Source organism: Silurus aristotelis (assembly GCF_946808225.1).
Source record: "Silurus aristotelis genome assembly, chromosome: 24".
NCBI classification, from domain to species: Eukaryota; Metazoa; Chordata; class Actinopteri; order Siluriformes; family Siluridae; genus Silurus; species Silurus aristotelis.
Window position 1 is genome coordinate 5,076,066 of NC_139597.1, and position 19,228 is coordinate 5,095,293.

The following is a 19,228-nucleotide window of genomic DNA, read 5'->3' on the forward strand; positions in this document are numbered from 1 at the left end:
TTCTTTGGTGACATTTCTCTGGACAATATAGAAAATTCAGATGAGTTAGATAATTTTAATCATCTCACTAATAGCACTTGACGCCTTCAGTTCCTTTAGCTTATTGCCATTCTTTTCTCATCCGAATGACATTTTGCAATATTTTAACCCCAAGATTGTTTTTCTATGTCGAATTTTTGTTTTTCTCAAATCTTACTTTGCTTTTTTAAGAATAGCCTTTATTTGTCACATATACATTACAGCACAGTGAAATTTTGTTCTTGGCATATCCCAGTTGCTTGGAAGTTGGAGTCAGAGCGCAGGGTCAGCCATGATACGGCACCCCTGGAGCACAGAGGGTTAAGGGCCTTGCTTAAGGGCCCAAGAGTGGCAGCTTTGCGATACCGGGGCTTGAACCCCCGACCTTCCGATCAGTAATCCAGCACCTTAACCACTGAAGCTACCACTCCCCTATCTATAATCTATTAAGGTGAAAAAAAGAAAAGAAATATGCTTTATACTTGTCACATGTACTTGACAGCACAGTGAAATACTTTCTTTGCATATCCCAGTGATGTTAGGAAGCTGGGGTCAGAGAGCAGGGTCAGCCATGATACAGCACTCCTGAAACACAGAGTTAATTGCCTTGCTCAAGGGTCCAGAAGTGGCAACTTGACGATACCGAGGCTTGTACCCCTGACCTTTCGTTCCCAGAGCCCCCACTCCACCATTTATGCGTCCTTCAGCTGTTTTGTGTGAGTTTGACTGGGCTCATCAATAAGTAAATCTTCAACTACCAAATGGTTTACGGGAAAGTGATTGTTCTTTATCTAATTATTTTAGTTTGACAAGGCCAACATACTGCTCTGTATTTTAAATTTGAAAGTGGTGCTTGGAAAGCACCTCTACTTAATAATTTTAACATTATTGTAAGACCAAACATTCTTAACATTGCTTCTTTAAGAGCTTTCAGTCTACACACACCAGATTCACCATAGACCTGTAGCTTATTGAGGCTTAGTTTGTTGTGATTTACAGTTTTTCACAAAACTGTTCAGTGGGCAAAAACCCTATTGAATTGCATTGATAATTTCTTCAAGCTTTATCTCTCCATCACTGTTCCTGTAACACACACATTCACTTTATCTGCCTCTCTAACGCCACCTCAACAATCTTACTTTATCTATCTAATTCTACCTGCAACACATGCTCTCACTTTGTCTAATCAAGTAGGCTTATATTACCTGCAGCACACACTCTTACTTCACCTCTTTAACCGTACCTGTAACACTCCGCTCATTTATCTCTCTACCAACATCCTTTAACACTCATTTCATCTTTTAAACACAAGCACAATAAGACTTTAAACTTTTACACTCATTTACTGAGCCAAAATGAAAGTTTTTATGAACTTTGCCACACCTGCTGAGCGAAACGGTTTAAAACCTCGATCTACCTTCTATCCAACAAATACTCTGAAGGTAATAAAATCTATTAAACTGTTGAATCAGCAGTTTGGCATAACTCCTGTCACAGTAGCATCCAATAATCATCATTAATTTAAATCTTGATTTTGAAGACGTCTTTATCTATTAAGTAACAATAAGGAAACCTAAAAAAAAAATGTTTTCTCTCCCTCCCTTCTGATTCCTCTCAAGGTTAAATCTTTGTACCATCTAGGGGAGTTTTTCCCTCGTCACCACCACTCACAGTTTTTCCTCCTTTTCCTCGCTCACTCATTAGATACAAATTTATGAGTTAAACTTACATTTAATTTATAGATGTAAAATGTATAATAGTAATCTATTTATTTGTGTAAAGCTGCTTTGAGACAGTGTCCAATGTTGAAAGCGCTGTACAAATAAAAAATTATTTGAATTAAATGAAATAACTGTGTTGCATTTATGCAGTTTAACAGAGTGGATATGAAGCCAACAGGATGTAGTGAAATCGATTTATTGATAAGGTATACTGGCTTTACTTAGAGAACTGATAAACATTACAAAAGATCTGATGTTTCAGATACATGTTTTTACATGTTCATGAATTGTTCCATTATGCTAGAGCATACAAACAAATTGGCACATCGATGATATTTAACGAAAGCGAAGCAAAATCGTAAAATCACATTGAGAAGTTCACACAGTCTTATCTGAGGAAAACCTTGCTATGCCAATGTTTACTGTTCTTCGTCTTCATGCTCCTTATAAGTGCTTTCACGTTGGTTGGAGTGTTTACAGTGAAATATAGAGCTTTTTTCATTAAAACTAATAACAAAAATAATTTTTTTCTTTTTTTTCACCAATTTTGAAAAATGTACACAGAATAAAGTGTGAGCATATTTTAACAATCACATTGTATCGTCTTACGATACGTATGAAAGTGGAGTACTTAAGAAAATATTTGATAAGAGAAAAGTATATGTAATCATTGCTGTTTAAGCGTTTTCTTTTTTTCAAAGAAATTCTTCAGTTTCAGTACTCAGCATTAAATGGATAATCTTTGTGCTTCACGCCCCTGGAAAAGAGAAAAAAAGGAACGTTGTCCATCTTTATAATAATAATAATAATTAATATGTATGGAAACTAAATGCATAATATTTATAAAATAAAGCACTCACCACTGAAAGGGACAAACCCTGTAGTTCCTATTGAAGCTAAAAATGGTCTTCATTTCATCATCGCTCAGTTCGAAGTCAAACACCTGGCATCAAAAAAAAATTAATAATAATAATCATATAAACCAGAACTTATTCTCCAGGATCAGGATTTTCAGTCTTTCCGTTGGCATCACCTGTATGTTCTCCTTGATGCGTGAAGGAGTAACAGACTTCGGGATCACCACGACGTTCCTCTGGACCTGGAAGCGGATCAGGACCTGGAGATGTACAGAATGTGTGTTGTCTCATTTAAATATGTATTAGCTCTATTCAGACTGGATTAGTTTCACATTAGGATGTTATGTAATAGTTGTTAGCAGAGCATTTCTAAAATATTACTTCAGTCATGAGACGTGGGAGTGATTAAGTGCAACTCGTGTGGTCACACACTCTATAACACGAGCTTACATTCGGTTTGTATTAAAAGGAAGTGTGTGTGTGTGTACCGTAGCATGGAATTTTAAAGCAACAAGCATGCTGACATCATGAAGGAAATTAATTGATTAAAAGAAAATTATAAAGCACTAGAGATTAAGAAGAGCTTGCAACAGAAGTTCAGAATAAAGGAAAATGTATTTTCCTGAGGTGATTTATACCAGGATGTTATGTAATTGTAGACAACTGGCTTTTGGATGGCCAGGAAAAAAAAAAAAAAGAAATCTAATTAGCCATGCTCTCTTCCAGTTTATACAGCAGAGGGGAACATTTTTTAACCATGTTAGACACAATTCACTTTAGGAGGTCACTCCTGTCCTGATACCTGAGCAGTGGTCTTCTTGTGCTTCTCAGCAATGGCCTTGATCTTTGGTTCCTCCAACAAAGACGGATCTTCCGGTTTAGCCCTGAGAGTTAAAAATAATAAGCCTTTTACCTTCATTCAGTTAGGGGTGAGTTAAATGCAAACATAAGTCATATTTAATTTGTGTACACTGCCCATTTCCCACAGTAAACAAAAGCAATACAGGTAGTCCCTATTTAACAATGTTTCAACTTACAATTTTTCAATCTTACGATGATAGCGATACGAAAAATAGATTTTTTTTTTCTTTCGATTTTCACATGGCAGGCAAACGTAGCAGCATATGCGGTATTATACGTTTGGATGCTGCCAGGATGTACGCATCTCCCTCCTTGTGAGATGCCTTACTCTCTCCAGCGGTCGACAGAGTTCGGTTTGTCTCAGTGTTAAAACACGCATCTTTTCCTGCGTTTTTGTTGTTTCAAAAGGTACATTTTAGCTCTTGTCTCTCTCCGGCCTCCACTCGCAAACCGGCGCTCGATCATGCGACTGCTGCCACATACAGTACATATACTGTCAAATTTTTACGTTATGGTACTGTAAATTGCTGTTTTGCTATATTATGTACTGTATTTTGTTAAATTAACATATTACAGTATACTACCCCACACTTATCTCCATTCTTTTAGACTTCTGGGAAGCCTAGGCCAGGTCACTTACGATATTTTCTAATAATTATGGGGTCACATGGAAAACGTAAGTCGGGGACTCCCTATTTGAGAAAAATCATAAGTAGTAAATCAAGAGCCCTACAGTTTCTTGTCATGAGCTGTGGTGTAAAATCTCTCACCAGGGTCTATCAGGGGAACCTAGGGGGCTGTATGCAGTCACTGTAATCCCCTTAGACTGGCAGAAGGGGATCAGTTTCTCCTGTGTCAGGTAAGGGTTGCACTCAATCTACAGAAAACAAGAGGGTGGAAATGACAATATGAGACAAGATCATGACTTATATGAAGACTCACTCCTTATTTCAATCATGACAGAAATTCACTGATGTTAGGCTTAAATCACAATACTAGACTGCAGCATAGACTGTAAAAGCAATCCACCAGGTTCCAGAAGCATTTAAGAGAAAAAAACAGAAATAAAAGGATTATAAAGCTGCCCTGAGCAAAACAAGGATTAGCCAATTCAGGATGACCTTTGAGTGCATCTATCCCTGTAATTAAGCCTTGAGGGACAATCTAGCATCAGCATTGCTCCCCTTTAAAGAGAATCAGGTGGAGATTCACAAGGGTGAGTGCAAGAGGTTTTTCTGGACGGCTTTGAGGAACAACTAAAACACATTTGCTTTTGTTCTCCTTTATAAGAAGTAGTTTCCTCCTTATACCAGCTTTCCTCTTTTTCTCTCTACTTAAGCAAATAAGACCAAAACAAAAACCCACAGTCTGTTGCGGAGGAAACGTAGATCCTTAAAACACTGTTTAAGGAAAAACTCATAACCTCAGCTTTTCTGAAATCTTAAATTAAATTAAATCTTAACATTAAATCAGTAGTGAATTGAAACATTAAATTATTATTAAAATCTGAATTATATTACAAAATAAATGAATAATTGGACTTGTATCAGATCAGAGAATAGCACTGCTCTTACATCATTAGTGAGTTGAATCATATTTAATCAGAATTTATAATTAATATATAAATGTATCATAATTAATTTTATGGAATACATTTCATTATACTTATAATTTGAATTCATTATATATAAATAATACAATTATTTATACGGAAATTTAAACATTGGATTAGTAGTGATTTGGCTTGTTATTGGATCAGTAGGGAAATGAACCATATCAGTATTTAACCTAATTTGCACTCACAGGAGTGAAACCTCACATGGCCTCTCGCTTTTTGTTGCCCATCTACCCCAATGTGTAATGTGTTGTAAATTCTAAGCTGCTTTTCTGCTCACCACGTTTGTAAAGAGTTACTATAAACTTCCTGTCAGCTCAGACCAGTCTGTTCACACACTCAACTCTCTTATCAAGAAATCATTTCCTACTGCAGACTCTCCATTCAATAATCATATCCTATAAAAAGGTCACATGTTTGATGTGAACATTATCTGAAGCTCTGGACCTGTATCTGCATAATGTTATGTGTTGTGCCACTGCCACATGATTGGCTGATAAAATAACTACATAAATGAACAGATATTCCTATTGAAGTGGATGATAAGTGAACATTGACAGCAATTCTGAATCTGTGCTGGACTTTACCTGGTGGTTGGCAGGTTTATATTTCAGTCCTGGTTTATTCAGAAGAGCTTCAATCTGCTCTCGGTTGAAGTTGGAGATGCCAATGGCCTTCACCAGTCCTGCGTCCACCAACTCTTCCATTCCCTACAAAAAAAAGATTAGTGTGTAATGTTGTGGCATTGATAAGGATGTGAGTTTTATATAGTAACGGTACACGTATTCATAACGAAATTTCTTGGTACAGGGCTTTCAATCATATTTATGTGTGAAACAGTTAAAATTTAAGTTTCCTCAGGAACGTATTTAATGGCTGCCCATAAGTTTGTTTAGTCTCTGCCTCCGCCTCTGCATATTAGGCTTGAACATACACAACAATGCAGAGGTTTATAAAAAATAATAATAATACATTTATTAAAAAATTTAATTAAAAATAGACTTAGCGCAGTGTCACTGTGGCAACTCACTCCATATTTTTAAAGTATGTTGAAATAAGTAGAACAGTTAAGTAGATCATATCTTTAGAAAATAAATATTAAATGTAAAACACACACATCTGTATTTCCAAAATGGGGTCTAACAAATGTAACCTATTTAAATTTTTCCATGCATTTAATTGTATTTTAATCAATTAAATATGCAGCAATTTCAATTGATTACTCAATTTAATTTATATACTAATAAAAAGTGTATTGCATCAATTTGATTTATTCTATTTTATTTTTATATTGTTTAACCAAGCAAGCATTTTATCAAAAAAAAAAAAAAAAGTAAGCTGCTGATATTCACAAATGCTAATATCATCATACTTCGTTATTTAAAAAAAAAAAAAAAAAAAAAAAAAAAAAAAGACAAGCAATTTTAGTTTTGCATTTCTTCTCTCTAACTGTACCCAAATTATAAAGAACAGTGTCTTAAAAACTGAGGTACGTAACAAAACCATGAATTTTGTATACAGTTAAACCCCTAATTTTATATTATATATAAAATATATTAGATGCAGCCCCTTTGGTACTTTAGGAAATTCATCTAGACATTGTCACTTTAATACAATAATGCATTTGAAAAAATATAGACACTGGATTCTTTTTCTTACCTCCCAGGTATCCAGGAAATTGGTGTCATCACTGATGGAAAAACCTTCACTGTCCAGGGCCAAATAATCTGGTCCAGGCTGATGGATAAAAACACAGTCCTTAAACACACATCTGAGGGGTTCAAGATTAAACTTTTTAGAAGTGATTCCCCCCTGGACTAAGTCGTTTTTTTGTTTGTGGAACATGTAAGACACACTACTGCTGCTTCTGTTATCATCATCACTTCTACTACCACGGCTGCTCCTGTTGAAACCATCACTTTAACAAGTGCCAAGGTCAAACTGTAACACTACAGTCTGCTTTAATTCTGTAAATAAATAAATAAAGCCACCTTTAAGCCCATTGGCCAGTGAATCAGATACAGATCCAGGTAATCCAGCTGCAGGTCACTTAAGGTCTGCTGACACGCCCCTTTTACGGCTGACTTCTGGTGGAAGGTGCACCAAAGCTGTAATGAAAAAACAAACAAAAAAACTCTTTCTTCGTTTTTTAAGCACCATTTTTCAGGGTTGTGCGGTGGAGCGCTACCTTGCTGACGACAAACAGCTCCTCCCTTTTCACCACACCCTTATTAATCATGGTCCTGATGCCCTCTCCGACCTCCTTCTCGTTTAAGTAGACGTGCGCTCCATCGATGTGTCTGTAGCCTGCAGCGATGGCGGCTTTCACGGCTTCAGTCACCTCACCAGGTTTAGACTGGGGCAGAGGACAAACGGTTTAATAAACATTAACTCGAGCATCTGCACAGAGGCTGATTCAGTGCGACACCATGAAAAGGCTTAGTTTACTTTCCTGACCGAAATATCGCAAATCGTACACGCTTCAATATGCATATGACAAATTAATTAATGAAATACTTCAAACAATGTTACAAAAAGCGTTTAAGGGATTTCAAAAGAAATCACGTGCTCATTGTAAACAACTTCTGACCCATCTGGCAATGACTGTAACCTTCACATATCATTGGATATCATTATTTTCTGGACATGATTTCTGATTGGCTGTCTGCCATCATGACTAACAACTACAGAAATTACTGTAATTCATCATAATCACTTCATCGGTTTCTATTATTACCCAATAAACATTATATAATATTTACAAATACTAGCTGATATTTTTTATTCTTTGTTTACAGAAGGTGTAATGGTTACTTTTTTTTTTTTTTTTACAGAGATTGATAAATCGAGGTATTGCAGGCTTCTTGAATATCATGCAGCCCTTTTACACACTGTATTTATATTACTAGTAGAAATATTTACCCTTTATTACAATTAAATCCTACATGAAGAGCACACACATTATTAAGTGTAATTTAAGTTGCAAGGTGGAGTGAATTATTTAATAAATAATCTCTTCGCAGAAACAGGATTCGACTTGTGCATGAAAGTAACTCGCAATAAAACTGTATAGAAATAATTATTATTTTTCATCATTTGAATTCCTACCTTCCATGAACCGAGACCTACAAGAGGCATTTCTGCTCCGGTGCTAAGTTTCACTGAAGTTTGCATTTTGGAAATAATTGAGATATTTGACCTGGTTCCGTTTAGAAATGGTGAAGGAGGAAGTCACCTGACTGCTTTCATAAATGTAAACGTTGGATATGAACGCTGAAAAGATGCAGGCTGCATTGTCCCTGCATCACTCAACTCAACACTGCCGCCTTGTGGACCGGCGTGTGGACTGCCACATCTTTTTCCTTTTTTGTTACCGAGTCAAACCATTTGACTCATCTTACCAACGAGTCGATTCCTAACCACGTTAAACAGCTTTCTAAAATTAAACTTATTTCCCGGATATATTAGACTTCACTTATAGTTTCTGATTAACTATGTGTGGAAGTGTTTTAGAAAACACTTCATTTCGATGACAAATTCCAAATCTTTTAGGTGAGTCAGATATCGTGACTCGGCTTCCAAATTGAATTTGACTCCTTTGGCTTCCAAACGACTCATTGCAATTTTCTTCCAGAAATGGATAGAAAATTGTTCAGACTTTTAAAACACGGTTAGGGCATGCAATTAAAAGTTATTTGAATAAAATGCATAAAAGTTAGACTTTATTTTCACCATTACCTTCCATGTACCGAGTCCCAGTACTGGCATGTCTGCTCCAGTATAGAGTTTCATTAAAGTCGACATTTTTCGACTGGAATCGATTTTCTCCTCAGATATTAGGATATAAAATAAATGTAACTGGTTAAAGCTAACTAGTTAATATTAATTCTGGTGCGGCTTCACCTGACACTGATCATCTATCAAGCAGATGAAATAAAGACGCTGCTGAAAATATCTATATTCAGTCTCAATTTAATATTCAGCGCCACCTCGTGGACAGGATTACAAACTTCAAGAGTAGACTCTCAAACAGCTTTTTAATCTTTATTTTCTTTTTGTTTATCTATGACTATATATGTTTATTAAATTCTACAATTCCTATAGAAATCGTACATATTTTAGATCAATAAAATCTACCTCGGCTCATCAATAGCAGTCGACTTCTTCAGCTCCCAAATGTCTCATTCCTATTATTTTCTACAATCAGGATGCCATATTGTAATATTTACCATAATATGATTTTTATAAAAAAAAAAAAAAAAAAAAAAAAAAAAAAAAAGAACAATTTATCTCACCTTACCAATATAGAACAAGTCTTTTAAATGGCAAACGATTTGTTGCTATTTTCCCAATTCGGGAAAAAAAACATTATATTTTTACCAACTGATTATCTGTTTGTGACACTGTTTAATAAAAGTTTTTATCTGAGTTCTAAACAACAAATACATTGAATTTCATAAAACATTTATGAAAGGCTCTGTAATTCTCAGACACTGAATAATCTAATAATAATTAGGGTTAACAAAAAAAAAAGTAATTTTCCAATATTTTGTTGTGTTTCTGCAGTTAAAACAAAATGGAAATGCAGAAGAAACAATCTGCATTGAAGCTAACAAGATTTCTACAAATCTGTTTATTTATAAATTACCTCATTCAATACGTTATGGCAGCTTTACTTACTGTAATTTTACATTTTCCCTTGTTGAAAGTGCTATACAAATTAATAGATTAAGTGATTAAAAATTTGGTTGCATTTCTGCAGTTTAACAAAATGAAGATGCAGCTTTAAACAGGATGCATAGAAATCATTTTATTTATAGGGTATGCTGGCTTTACTCAGGGAACATGTGCAAGCTAATAAACATTAAAATATCAGATACATGTTCATACATTTTTCAATTACAGCAGAGCGTACAAATAAATTGTCTCACCAGAATAATATTAAATTCAAGCAAAGCAAATCGCAAATTTACATTGAGAGGTTCACACAGTGTCTTATATCAGCATAATCTCACGATTCCTTTTCTCTCATCTGGTTTCCTGTTCTTCATCTGTGTCTGCATCCTTGCTTTAAGTGCTTTCATGTCAGATGAAGTGTTTGTAATAAAATATAGTGCTTTTTCCTTTAAAACTAATAACAAAAATAATCATTTAGCAAAATCTAAATTTTTAACAATCACATTGTTTCATCTTACGATATGTATTGAAGTAAGGAGTACTTGAAATAATATTGTTAAAAAAATTAAAGCGTACGTTCTTTTGCTGTTTGGGTTTTTTTTCAGCAAAATTCTTCAGTTTCAGTACTCAGCATTAAATGGATAATCTTTGTGCTTCACGCCCCTGGGGAAGAAAAAAAGGGAACTTTATCCATCATTAATTATTATTATTTAAATAAAAATGTATATGTACAGAAACTACATGCATAATGTTTATAAAATAAAGCACTCACCAGTGAAAGGAACAAACTCTGTAGTTCCTGTTGAAGCTGAAAATGGTCTTAATTTCATCATCGCTCATTTCAAAATCAAACACCTGCCATCAAAAACAAATAAAAAAAATAATTTAAAACAGGATAAGTCAAAATGTTCTTCGGGATCATGGATTTTTAGTTTTTCCTCTAGAGTCACCTGAATGTTCTCCTTGATGCGTGAAGGAGTTACAGATTTCGGGATCACAGCCATGTTCCTCTGGACCTGGAAGGGGATCAGGACCTGGAGATGTACAGAACATCTGTTGTCCTTATTCAGACTGGATTAGTTTCACATGAGGATGTTTAGTAATAACTGTTAGCCGAGTATTTTTGAAATACTACTTAAGTCATGACTCTCATGTGGCCACACACACTAAAACACCAGCTTACAACCGGTTTGTATTAAAATAAATGTGTGTAGCGTAAAAAATGCTTTTTTAATGCAACAAGCATGCAGACATCATGAAGATCCCCATGCACACATCATGAAAATCATATAAAATCATAAAATTCATGAAATTTCTATGACAGTCGGTACATGCCCATTTCTGTGATTTATACCCAGGTGTTATGTTGGACAGCTGGATGGCCAGGATTAAGAAGAAATAACAGATAGAGGAAAAAAATAAATCTGATTAGTCATGCTCACTTCCAGTATATACAGCAGAGGGGGAAAGTTTTACCCACATGACAATTCACTTTAGGAGGTCACTCCTGTCCAGTTACCTGAGCAGTGGTCTTCTTGTGCTTCTCTGCAATGGCTTTGATCTTCGGTTCCTCCAACAAAGACGGATCTTCTGGTTTAGCCCTGAGAGTTAAAAATATATAAATATATATGAGAAAAATCATAGGACTAACATCCCTAAATTTCCTGTCATGAGCTGTGGTGTAAAATCTCGCACCAGGGTCTATCAGGGGAACCCAGAGGGCTGTATGCAGTCACTGTAATCCCCTTTGACTGGCAGAAGGGGATCAATTTCTCCTGCGTCAGGTAAGGGTGGCACTCAATCTGCAGAAAACAAGAGGGTGGAAATGACCATATGAGACAAGATCATGAAGACTCACTTGAGACACAGAACTTACAAATAAATAGTGTGCATTTATTCCAAACATTAATTTACAAAAGTAGTTTCTTCTTTAAAACAGATCATGTCACGTCATTAACAGAGCAGTAGTGAAACAAACTGGTATTAAATCAGTTGTTAACTGAATCATATCAAATCATTATTGATTATTGATTTGACTTATCAGAATCAAATGAGTAGCAAATTGATTACAGAGGTGAATTGTGATCGCATCATTAAAGAATAGCATTGGTCTTGAATCAGCAGTGTAGTAAATCATTAGTCAATCGGCTTGTTATTAGATCAGTAGGGAATTAAACCATATCGGGTCAGTATTGCACTGAATTCCACACACATGAATGAAACCTCGTGGCCTCTCGCTTTTGTAGCCCCAATGTGTAATGTATTGCACATTCTAAGCTGCTTTTCTGCTCACTACGTTTGTAAAGAGTTACTATAAACTTCCTTTCAGCTCAGACCAGTCTGTTCACACACTCAACTCTCTTATCAAGGAATCATTTCCTACTGCAGACTCTCCATTCAATAATCATATCCTATAAAAAGGTCACATGTTTGATGTGAACATTATCTGAAGCTCTGGACCTGTATCTGCATAATGTTATGTGTTGTGCCACTGCCACATGATTGGCTGATAAAATAACTACAGAAATGAACAGATATTCCTATTGAAGTGGATGATAAGTGAACATTGACAGCAATTTTGAATCTGTGCTGGACTTTACCTGGTGGTTGGCAGGTTTATATTTGAGTCCTGGTTTATTCAGAAGAGCTTCAATCTGCTCTCGGTTGAAGTTGGAGATGCCAATGGCCTTCACCAGTCCTGCGTCCACCAACTCTTCCATTCCCTACAGCAACAAGATTCGTGTGTAATGTTTTGTCATGACAGACTGACAGTCAGACAAGAATCATTTTCTCACCTCCCAGGTATCCAGAAAATTGGTGTCATCATTGATGGTAAAACCTTCACTGTCCAGCAGCAAATAATCTGGTCCAGGCTGATGGATAGAAACACAGGCCTTGAACACACACATCTGACGGATTCAAAATTAGACTAGACTAGAGGTGATTTTTCCCAGGAATAATTAGTTTTGGTTTGAAGAACATGTAAGAGACACTACTGCTGATCATATAAGCTAGAAATATATATATATATATATATATATATATATATATATATATATATATATATATATATATATATATATATATATATATATATATTTCTAGCTTCCTGCCCTGTGGTGTGTTGTCCTGATAAATACTAATTTGTGTTGTTGGTGGGAATCACCAGCAGTACTTGTCCATGAGTGGTTTTCCTGAACACACCTAGCTTCCCATCTGTCCCAATGAAAACTGCACAGTCCAGGAATGCTAATCTGTTGTCTTTGGTATCCTCTCTGGAGAATTTAATGTTGGTGTCAGCGAAGTTGATATGATCTGTAAAGGCCTGTACTTCTCAGACATATCTGAACCACTGATTGGATTCATTCCTTAGAAAGAGTTGGGTGCCTTCTTTTCCACATCCTCCATGTATAGGTTAGCTAGAGGTATAGGTATACACCACCTTCCACACACTCACCTCCACCTTGTCCCTTAACAAGGCTATACAGGGGAGGGATAGGAGAGGGAAGGATACTTGACCCTGGAGCATACTAATTTGTGAAATCCTGCCAACTTCCATCAGACTGAAGAAGCTGTTTGGATGAGTTGAAATGACTTAACTTCAAGATGACTGAGAATCTTAAAAGACACAAGAGTAAGAAATCAACAATGGCAGCTGTGGAATTTAAAGTATTAATGATCAGCTGCAAATAAGTATTCGAACACCTGTCTATCAGCTAGAGTTCTGACTCTCAAAGACCTGTTAGTCTGCCTTTAAAATGTCCACCTCCACTACATTTATTATCCTAAATTAGATTCACCTGTTTGAGATCGTTAGCTGCATAAAGACACCTGTCCACCCCATACAATCAGTAAGAATCTAACTACTAACATGGCCAAGACCAAAGAGCTGTCCAAAGACACTAGAGACAAAATTGTACACCTCCACAAGACTGGAAAGGGATACGGGGAAATTGCCAAGCAGCTTAGTGAAAAAAGGTCCACTGTTGGAGCAATCATTAGAAAATGGAAGAAGCTTAACATGACTGTCAATCTCCCTCGGACTGGGGCTCCATGCAAGATCTCACCTCGTGGGGTCTCAATGATCCTAAGGAAGGTGAGAAATCAGCCCAGAACTACACAGGAGGAGCTGGTCAATGACCTGAAAAGAGCTGGGACCACCGTTACCGAAGTTACTGTTGTTAATACACTAAGATGTCATGGTTTGAAATCATGCATGGCACGGAAGGTTCCCCTGCTTAAACCAGCACATATCCAGGCACGTCTTAAGTTTGTCAATGACCATTTGGATGATCCAGAGGAGTCATGGGAGAAAGTCATGTGGTCAGATGAGACCAAAATAGAACTTTTGGGTCATAATTCCACTAAACATGTTTGGAGGAAGAAGAATGATGAGTACCATCCCAAGAACACCATCCCTACTGTGAAGCATGGGGGTGGTAGCATCATGCTTTGGGGGTGTTTTTCTGCACATGGGACAGGGCGACTGCACTGTATTAAGGAGAGGATGACCGGGTCCATGTATATATATATATACAGTGAGGAAAATAAGTATTTGAACACCCTGCTATTTTGCAAGTTCTCCCACTTAGAAATCATGGAGGGGTCTAAAATTGTCATCGTAGGTGCATGTCCACTGTGGGAGACATAATCTAAAAAAAAAAAAACCAGAAATCACAATATATGATTTTTTAACTATTTATTTGTATGATACAGCTGCAAATAAGTATTTGAACACCTGAGAAAGTCAATGTTAATATTTGGTACAGTAGCCTTTGTTTGCAATTACAGAGGTCAAACGTTTCCTGTAGTTTTTCACCAGGTTTGCACACACTGCAGGAGGGATTTTGGCCCAATCCTCCACACAGATCTTCTCTAGATCAGTCAGGTTTCTGGCCTGTCGCTGAGAAACACGGAGTTTGAGCTTCCTTTAAAGATTCTCTATTGGGTTTAGGTCTGGAGACTGGCTAGGCCACGCCAGAACCTTGATATGCTTCGTACAGAGCCACTCCTTGGTTATCCTGGCTGTGTGCTTCGGGTCATTGTCATGTTGGAAGACCCAGCCTCGACCCATCTTCAATGCTCTAACTGAGGGAAGGAGGTTGTTCCCCAAAATCTCGCAATACATGGACCCGGTCATCCTCTCCTTAATACAGTGCAGTCGCCCTGTCCCATGTGCAGAAAAACACACCCAAAGCATGATGCTACCACACCCATGCTTCACAGTAGGGATGGTGTTCTTGGGATAATACTCATCATTCTTCTTCCTCCAAACATGTTTAGTGGAATTATGACCCAAAAGTTCTATTTTGGTCTCATCTGACCACATGACTTTCTCCCATGACTCCTCTGGATCATCCAAATGGTCATTGACAAACTTAAGACGTGCCTGGATATGTGCTGGTTTAAGCAGGGGAACCTTCCGTGCCATGCATGATTTCAAACCATGACGTCTTAGTGTATTAACAACAGTAACTTCGGTAACGGTGGTCCCAGCTCTTTTCAGGTCATTGACCAGCTCCTCCTGTGTAGTTCTGGGCTGATTTCTCACCTTCCTTAGGATCATTGAGACCCCACGAGGTGAGATCTTGCATGGAGCCCCAGTCCGAGGGAGATTGACAGTCATGTTAAGCTTCTTCCATTTTCTAATGATTGCTCCAACAGTGGACCTTTTTTCACTAAGCTGCTTGGCAATTTCCCCGTAGCCCTTTCCAGTCTTGTGGAGGTGTACAATTTTGTCTCTAGTGTCTTTGGACAGCTCTTTGGTCTTGGCCATGTTAGTAGTTGGATTCTTACTGATTGTATGGGGTGGACAGGTGTCTTTATGCAGCTAACGATCTCAAACAGGTGAATCTAATTTAGGATAATAAATGTAGTGGAGGTGGACATTTTAAAGGCAGACTAACAGGTCTTTGAGAGTCAGAACTCTAGCTGATAGACAGGTGTTCAAATACTTATTTGCAGCTGTATCATACAAATAAATAGTTAAAAAATCATATATTGTGATTTCTGGATTTTTTTTTAGATTATGTCTCTCACAGTGGACATGCACCTACGATGACAATTTTAGACCCCTCCATGATTTCTAAGTGGGAGAACTTGCAAAATAGCAGGGTGTTCAAATACTTATTTTCCTCACTGTATATATATATATATATATATATATATATATATATATATATATATATATATATATATATAAAACAGTCTCCTGAAAGCAGACATCAAGGCATGTAGATGTCCCAAGTGGTCTTTTTCTGACCATTTAGACCAGACCAAATTGAAACCCAGAACCAACGGAAAAACCTGTTCCTTCTTTACGTGGCTGGAGTATTATACATACAGTATCTCGCATTATTATACAGTATACCCCTCACATTTCAGCAACCCATCTTCCCAAGGGACAATACTATAGAAAGGAAACTTGGATATATTTTAGAGTAGTCAATGTGCAGCTTGTATAGCAGTACAGATTTACTGTCCTCTAAAAATAACCCAGTATTATTGTTTAAATTATTATTTAAATGTATTTATTATTATTTATACAAAAATAAAAAACAGTACTGAATCATGGAAATGTGCTTAAGAAAATAAATATGAATATATTTATTAATAAATATAAATTAAGTGCAGCATGCCTTCTCACGTAAAGAAAAAACAAAAACAAAAAAAAACATTCGCCTCTAGAGGGCGCTTTCTGAAATGACGGCGGACCGTAAGCCGGGAAAAACGATATGGATTTTTGTTCCAGCAATCAACAATTAGTGACCTTGATCTCTATTAATAACTATGGGGCATTTTAGTTTAAAACCCACCCTTTATTTTCAAATACAGATATAATATGAGTAAAACATATATAAAAAAAAAATAAAAAAAAACAGGTCTCTGGTATTGTTCAGAAGGCTGTTCCGAATGTGGGGGTGTACCGTATTCGGCCCGCGTTCCGTAGATTTGTGGACACCTGATATATTGCGATATCATGCTCAACGCGAATAGGACTACTCGTTATATGTCACACAAAAATATCATCCGACTGTAAATACTATTATGACAATACAAATATCACAGAGATCAATATCAGCATCATATATAACATATATATCTGCAATAGACATAGATCTTAACTGAGTAGGTGCACAATTGTATTAACTGAACTCTTCTCAGAACGTGCTGAATGTTGAAATCAAACAACAATATAGCATCAAATATACATACATAAGTCTACACATAGTGTATATAAATGTAGAACCAACACACATCAATTAGTCTCGTTGCAGCAGCAGAACATTCTGTAGACCAAACTTGTCTGGGCATCTTCCAGACATGTCACAGGAATTTTAATTCAAAAGTTCATCAGGAATTTTATACAACTACATAAAGGGTGTACCAACACAGAAGAAGCAACTCCTTTAAGACCATAATCAACTGTGTACCTGCATCTGAAGAACAAAGAACCCACTTTTAAAGATGGAAAGGTACACATCTTGGACAGAGAAGGCAGGTGATTTGAGAGAGGAGTGAAGGAGGCCATGAATCCCTGGTCTTACACACAACCTGTCTCCTAACTTTCATGCTGCTTTATCATTTATCAATAAGATCAAGATCTCTTCAACCTTCTACTAAAAAAAGCCACACCTTAGGATATCCAAACAGATAGAAGTCAGCCAAGACGACTCAACCACCAGATACCATTATTCTTACAACTGCAGAAAACAAATCATAACACTAAATCCTCAAGTCACCTTTAAGCCCAAAGGCAAGTGAACCAGATAAAGGTCCAGGTAGTCCAGCTGCAGGTCACTCAAAGTCTGCTGACACGCCCCTTTTATGGCTGATTTCTGGTGGAAGGTGCTCCAAAGCTGTAAAGAAAAGAACATTAAACTCTTTCTTAATTTTTAAGTGACATTTTTAATTGAAGCGAGGTTGAGTGCTACCTTGCTGACCACAAACAGCTCCTCCCTTTTCACCACGCCCTCGTTAATCATGGTCTAGATGCCCTCTCTGACCTCCTTCTCATTAAGGTAGACGTGCGCTCCATCGATGTGTCTGTATCCTGCAGCGATGGCGATTTTCACGGCCTTAGTCACCTCACCAGGTTTAGACTGGGGCAGAGGACAAAAGGTTTAATAAATATTCACTCACCTGTCAGCCTAAGATGTGGTTGAACATTGTTTGCTTTCCTGACCATTTAATACGTCAGTGACTGACTAATCAGAAGAAATAAAATATCTATGAATGATTAAAAGATGAAATACCCTCAACTCTGTCTTTTTACAGAATTAACAAGAGAACAATAGGAATCATTTGAATTTCTAAACAAAAAAATGTAAAAATATATATATATATATATATATATATATATTATAAAATAGAAAAAAGATTTCTATTTGAACATCTAAGAGACTTCTAAAAGAACATTTAAAAAAGGTACAAAAAAAAGTAAAAAGGGATAAAAAGAGAAATCTCACCATTAAAACTAAACTAATATATTATTGGTTTTATAATTACCTACTTTTATATTTGTCATATTATTTGATAGTAATGAACAATTATATATTCAACAAATGTCATTATTTTTTTTCTCCAAACTACAATTTACACAAAAATATCCAGATTTTACAAAAAGTAAAAGTTTGTTTATGTTTTTAATGGCTTTAATCTCTGCTTCTATACAATAAACTGCTAATACAAATGAAAATGTGCAGACTGCACTGTCTCTGCATTACTTAACTCAACACCGCCACCTTGTGGACCGGAGTGTGCACTGCCACATCTTTTTCTGTTATCAAACCATTCGGCTCAACTTACCAATGAGTCGTCTCCTACCTTGGTTAAACAGCTTTATAAATTGGATTTTAATTACAATTTCTATAATTAAGGAACCTCCTCTATTTCGAAAGTAAATTCCAACTCTTTTAGGTGAGTCAGATATCATGACTCGGCTCCCCAATGGCATTTGACTCTTTTGGCTTCCAAACGACTCGTTGCAATTTTCTTCCAAAAATGCAAAAGGAAAGAAAATTGTTCAGACTTTAAAAACATGGTTGGGGCATGCAGTTAAAAGTTACTCGGATATATTGCATAAAAGGTAAACTTTAATTTTTGCCAATACCTTCCATGTACCGAGACCCAGAAGTGGCATTTCTGCTCCAGTATAGAGTTTCGTTGAGGTCGCCATTTCTTTTTTTTTTTTTTTACAGGTTTCGAATTTCTCTTCACATATTGGGCTGTAAAATAAATGTAACCGGTTAAAGCTAACTAGTAAATATTAATGCTGGTGCGGGAAGTTGATGACACTGATCTTGTATCAAGCAGATGAAATGAAAAAGAAAAAAAACCTGCTGAAAATATTCAGATACTCGGACTCAACGGCGCCATCTTGTGGAGAGGATTACAAATTTCAAGAGTGAACTCTTCAGCTCCCAGCTTTTTTTTTCCTTTTCTTTTTGAATATGTGATTTAAATTGTTTGTTTATTGT

The 19,228-nt window shown here is 36.4% G+C and overlaps 1 pseudogene across 1 annotated transcript; it reads right to left on the bottom strand.

Annotated features, from left to right (window-relative positions):
- Nucleotides 1–1,921: 1,921 nt before the first annotated feature.
- LOC310719315 lies at nt 1,922–19,058 on the bottom strand (annotated as a pseudogene). The gene is made up of 20 exons (XR_014538267.1): nt 18,862–19,058; nt 17,684–17,851; nt 17,492–17,608; nt 12,545–12,622; nt 12,350–12,472; nt 11,445–11,551; nt 11,269–11,350; nt 10,700–10,783; nt 10,522–10,604; nt 10,377–10,412; nt 8,811–8,949; nt 7,261–7,428; nt 7,064–7,180; nt 6,732–6,809; nt 5,660–5,782; nt 4,228–4,334; nt 3,399–3,480; nt 2,773–2,856; nt 2,600–2,682; nt 1,922–2,496 (listed from the first exon to the last, which is right to left on the bottom strand). The product of XR_014538267.1 is annotated as an uncharacterized misc_RNA (transcript).
- Nucleotides 19,059–19,228: the final 170 nt, after the last annotated feature.